The sequence below is a fragment of the Petaurus breviceps genome, unplaced genomic scaffold (genome assembly GCF_028583685.1).
Source record: "Petaurus breviceps papuanus isolate PSGF00001 unplaced genomic scaffold, PetGlider_PUasm1.0 90897, whole genome shotgun sequence".
In the NCBI taxonomy this organism is placed as follows: Eukaryota; Metazoa; Chordata; class Mammalia; order Diprotodontia; family Petauridae; genus Petaurus; species Petaurus breviceps.
This window is the reverse complement of record NW_027187374.1, coordinates 1,651,266-1,657,265: the sequence shown is the minus strand read 5'-3', so window position 1 is coordinate 1,657,265 and position 6,000 is coordinate 1,651,266.

The window sequence follows — 6,000 nt, the reverse complement described above, 5'->3', positions numbered from 1 at the left end:
ACTCTGTTTTACTAATCTTTTGATTTTCAGGATTTCCATTTCAGTATTTAATTAGGGACTTTTAATTTGTTGTTTTTCTGGTATTTTTTTAGTTGCACGCCCAATTCATTGATTTGTTCTTTCTCTCTTTTATTGATGTATTCATTTAGAGATAAAAATTCTCCTCAAAGTACTGTTTTTATCCCACAAATTTTGATGTTCTCTTATTGTTGTCATTCACTTTAATGAAATTATTGATCATTAATTTCTATGACTTGTTCTTTGACCACTCCTTTCAGATTATTTCATTTCCAATTGGTTTTTAATCTATGCTTCCATGTCCCTTTACCAAATGTAATTTTTGTTGCATTATGATCTGAAGATGAGGAATTTCATATTCTTGCTTTTCTGCATTTCGTTTTTAAGGCCTAATACATGATCAGTATTTGTGAAGGTGCCATGTACAGCTGAGAAAAAGGTATATTTTTTCTATTCCCAGTATTTTCTCTAGAGTTCTATCGTATCTAATTTTTCTAAGAGTTTATTCATCTCCTTGACTTCTTTGTCATTTATGCTATAGTTAGATGTGTCTAGCTCTGATAGGGGAAAATTGAGGTCTCCCACTATGATAGTTTTACTGTCTATTTTTTTTTTCTGTAATTCATTCAACTTTTCTTTGAAGAATTTGGATGCTATGCCATTTGGTGCATATGTTTAGTATTGACATTTCTTCATTGCCTATGATTTCTTCTAGCAAGATATAGTTTACCTGTTTATCTCTTTTAATTAGGCCTATTTTTACTTTTGTTTTGTCTGAAGTCATGATTGTGCCTTTTTTTTGGTTGTTCATTTTAGACGTGTCTGACTCTTTGTGACCCCTCATGATTGCTACCCCTGTCTTTTTCACTTCCCTGAAGCATTAATAGATTCTGCTCCAGCCCCTTATTTTCACTCTGTGTGTTCCTGTTTCAAGTGTATTTCTTATAAACATATTGTTGGATTCCAGTTTCTAGTCCACTCTGCTATCTGCTTCAGTTTTGAGTGAGTTCCTTCCATTCACGTTTACAGTTATGATTACTATGCATTTCCCTCTATCCTATTTTCTTCTGTTTGTCCTTCTCTTTTTATCCTGTCCCTCCTCCAAAGTCTGTTTTGCTTCTGACCACTGCCTTCTTTTATCTGTCCTCCCTTTTATCACTCCCTACTGTTTTTAATCCCCCTTCCCCTCCTACTTCCCTTTTGGGTAAGATAGATTTCTACTACCAATTGTTTATGTATATATTTTTTCCCTTTTTGAACCAATTTAGATGTGAATGAGGTTCAAGCATCCCCCCTCATTTCCCCCCTCCACTGTAAAACCTCTTCCTTGCACATCTCTTTTATAATGAAATAATTTTCTCTATTCTTCCTCTCCTTTCCCCTTTCTTCCAGGATATCCTTCTTTCTCACCTATCCACTTAAAAAAGCCATCACAACACAATAATATCACTCCTACACCCTCCTTTTCTGTGGAATCTAACTGCCCTAATAATGATAAAGATCTTAGAAGATACATGTATATAGAAAGGTAAACAGTTTAACCTAGTTGAGTCTCTTATGATATCTCTTTCATGTTTACTTTTTTATGCTTCTTTTGAGTCTGTAATGGTAATGAAATTTAAAGATCCCCTTGGATTGGGTTGGTTTTCAGGTTAAGCGTTAAGACCCAGAGCTTGTGTACCCTACAGTGGGATGAACTTGTTGATGTGAGGAGAGGGGGCTGAACTGGGAGAAGGTGGTGTCCTGTATAAGGGAAAGGTCCAAGATGAGAGAGGCCAGAAGAACTTTTGGACCAGCATTGTGGAGGCAGAGAGAGAGAGACAGAGAGACAAAGAGAGAGAGAGAGAGAGAGAGAGAGAGAGAACTGCCAGCCAAAGCTGCCTGTACTGATGAGGGCTAGTTGGAGCTGCCCAAGACTTTTGAGAACTGCCACCTGGAGCTTCTGAGAACTGAGGAGGCATGACTGCGGTGCTGGTATTTTGTCTGTTTTGATGTTACTTTGTCAGAATCCTTTGTTGATAGAGGCCTCAGACCTTGTTGGGCCTAGCTTGATTTCACAGGCAGAAGGTGAATCAAAGAGTATGCCGGCAATGTGCTTAAATGTTGTGGTGTCTTTGTTAAGCCGTGTCTTCCCAGAAACAGAAACTGCTGAGAACTTGCCTCTGGTTAAGTTGAAGAAAAGACCTCTCCTTGGGTATTGAATATTGTGAAGATATTGTAACCTAGTTGTGACCTAGGTGTGGATGGCCTTTGTATTTTGTGACTGGCCAAATGAATGTACTTTGTTTATGATTGGAAACTAATCTCCAATTGAGACTTCCAGGGGTGGAGTACTTTGACTTTTGTATTTTGTGATTAAACTGAGAACTTACTAAATGACTGAGTTACTCTGTATTTTGATTTTCTCTTTTCTGTGAATGTTTTGCCTTAATTTGTTACTGAATATATGGAGAATTACTATGCTTGTTGGCGTTACAGAGTCTTGGATTTGAAAGTCAAATTTTCTATTAATCTCTGGTCTTTTCATCAGGAATACTTGAAAGTTATCTATTTCATTAAATATCTATTTTTTTCTCTTGAAGAATTTTATTCAGTTTTGCTGGATAGGTTATTCTTGGTTGTAATTGTAGTTCTTTTGCCTTCTAGAATATCATATTGCAAGGTCTCCATTTCCTTAATATGGTAGCTGTTAAATCTTGTGTAATCCTGGTATAATGTGGCTCCATGGTCTAACTAAAGTATTTTCTCTTTGACCTGGGAACTCTGGAATTTGGCTATAATATTTCTAGGAGTTTCCATTTTGGAATCTCTTTCAGTTGGTGATCAGTGGATTCTTTCAATTTCTATTTTACTCCCTGGTTCAAGGATATTGGGGTAGTTTTCCTTGATAATTTCTTGAAATATTGTATTTAGGCTTATTTTAATTGTGAATTTCAGGTAGTCATTAGACTTAATTTAATTCTTAAATTATCTCCCCTCAATCTATTTTTAGGTCAGTTTTTTTCCCCCAATGAGATATTTTACATTTTCTCTTTTTCACTTTTGATTTTATGCTATTGTTTCTTTTTCTTTTGTAGAGTCATTAGCTTTCAGTTGCCCAGTTCTATTTTTTTAAGAAATTATTTTCTTAAGCAGGACTTTGTACCTCCTTTTCCATTTGGCTAATGCTGTTTTTAAGGTGTTGTTTTCTTTGTTGTTGTTGTTTTGGGGGGGTGCTTCTTTCACCAAGCTGTTAATTCTCTTCTCTTAATTTTCTTCCTTTGATTTAATTTCTTTCCCTAATTTTTCCTCTACAACTCTCATTTGATTTTGAAAATCATTGTTTAGCTCTTCTAAGAATTCTTGTTGGGTTTGTATACAATTAACATTTTTCTCTGAGGTTTTGCTTGTAGATGTTTGACTTCTGAGTTTGTGAATTGATTTTCCCTATCACCATAATAGTTTTTAAAGTCAAGGGCTTTTTTTGTTTGTTTTTTTGCTCATTTTTCCACAAAATTTCTTGATTTAGAACTTTACATTAATTTTGCGCTCTTATTTCTGGCATGGGCTGAGGCATGGGAGGAACTCTGAAACTTCAGGCTTTTTCACAGTGCTGTGTTTGGAGCTTGTTCTAAGGGTTTGGAAGTTTACAGTGCTTCCCAAGTGGTGTGATCTGGGGAGAGGTACAGTCACTGCCATCTTGGTCTAAATTATGATACTCAGGAATGGCCTCGTCTCCCTTGGAATTTTTTTTTTTTTTTTTTTTTTTTTGCTTTTTGGAGGGGGGAAGGCAAAGCAATTGGGGTTAAGTGACTTGCCCAAGGTCACACACCTATTAAGTGTTAAGTGTCTGAGTCTGGATTTGTACGCAGGTCCTCCTGACTCCAGGGCAGGTGCTCTATTCACTGCGCCACCTAGCTGCCCCCTGTCCTTGGAATTATAAGATACTGTTCCTCACAGTCCCTGATCCCTTAAGGCTGAAAAAGTAATACTGCCCCTCTAAACCTCCACTCCCTCTTGACCAAAAATGCTCCTATCCACCCTTGAACTATGACCCAGAGGCAAGTATAGGCAATGAAGCTTCCAAACAGTGGCCTCTCAAGGCTCCCACTCCCTTTTGACTACAAGTGTTCCTCTCTGCCCCTGAATTATGTATGACCCAGAAGTGGGTATATGCAATGTTGACAAATAGTATCTGATCTTGTGACCAGTGCTTAACACAAGGGTCCCTTGTAATTCCTTTCTCAAAGTTCCTGAAGCTGCTGCTACTTCTGTTGCCACAACCTAGTGCCACCACTGGTATTTCATCCACATGGGTTCCAGGCTAGCCTCCACCCCATATCACAGATCAACCCTTCTGGCCTCCTTAGCTGTCATGGGCTCAAAGAATATCTTACATTGGCTCTGATGCTCCAGAATTCAATTTGAGGAGTTATTTTAAAGTTGTTTGGAGGGGAATGTTTGGAGAGCTTGGGTAAATGTTTCTTCACTCCATCAACTTGACTCTGCCCCCTACCTGGATATCTTCTCTGTTCTCCTAAAACTACAGCTCATGACACCTGCCCCCCTCCCCATGATGAACTTACCTTTAATAGTCAGATAGTAATTAGCTCAAAGAACAAAAATTTACTAAGAATGACATAGTAAGAACAATGGCTACAAAATAATCCCCTGAATAAACCTGGGGTACACTTCCCCACAAACAGACACAGCAGCAAAGGGAAGAGCACATAGCACTCTTAACAATGTCATGCATGTGGACAATACATATGGCCAAGGTGACTCATGTCTCCAATACAACAGAATCCAAATTTCCTTTCTCTTCCTGGGGAGTCCACACACTGCTCTCCCTTGAACAGAGTCTATTGGATAGCTCACTCAACTGGGCTTCTTAGGTCCATTCCTTTAACACAGTTTAACTTTTAACTACCAGGGTAATTTCTCTCTTGAATCCAGTTTCTCAGCAGAGGTTTCACTCCCTGAAGCTGCTTCTTTATATATAGGGCATATACCTGTCTCAAGTGGGAGTATCTTAATTATGTCTCCTACTGGGCAAGTAAATTTGTTTGGAGGTGCCACAGATGATAGGGATAGAGTGATTCCTTCTCAAGGTTTGGTTCTTCCTTAGCTGCTGGATCTTGTGTAGACCAACTGCAGAATTGGCAAGCCAGATTTTTTGGGGGGGATGGGGGAAGGCAAGGCAATTGGGGTTAAGCACCTTGCCCCAAATCACACAGCTAGTAACTGTGTCAAGTGTCTGAGGTCGGATTTGAACTCAGGTCCTCCTGATTTCAGGGCCAGTGCTCTATTCACAGTGCCACCTAGCTGCCCCACAAGCTAGATTTCTAATGGCAATTTGGGTGGGGATGACCAAGCCTCAAATGGCCAATGGCAATTGCCACTTCCATTTCAAGTGAAGGACACTTTTATACTTAAAGACATATATATGTCTTCACCACTCTAAAGCATTTGACATTACTGACCATCCTCTCCCCAATCTCCTTCCCTCTCTCTCTCATACATGTGTGAGAAAGAAAAAAAGAGTGCTCTCTTGGTTCTCTTATTAATCTGCTTCTTGGTTCCCTCTGCTAGATCATCATCTGTATTGTCTTCTAGATATGGGTATACCCAAAGACTCTTTCTTGACCCCTCTTCTTTCTCTTCACTCTCTCCTAGCAATCTCATCAGTCAACATGGGTTTTGGTTATTAGTTACATGCAAATGGCTCTTATATTTATACTTCTAGCACTAGAGCAACGAGGTGGTGCAGTGGAGAGTACACTGGGCTTGGAGTCAGAAAGACCTGAGTTTAGATCTTCCCTCATATACTTAGCTATATAACCCTGAGCATAAAAAAAAGAAAGATGCAGGAAATGAGGCTATAGCATCTACTTCATTGTGAAGATCAATTGAGTTAACATCTGTAAAGCACACTGAAAATCTTACACAGCCATGTAAATGCTAGAATTTTATTGAGCAGCTATATGGTGCAGTGAAAAGAGC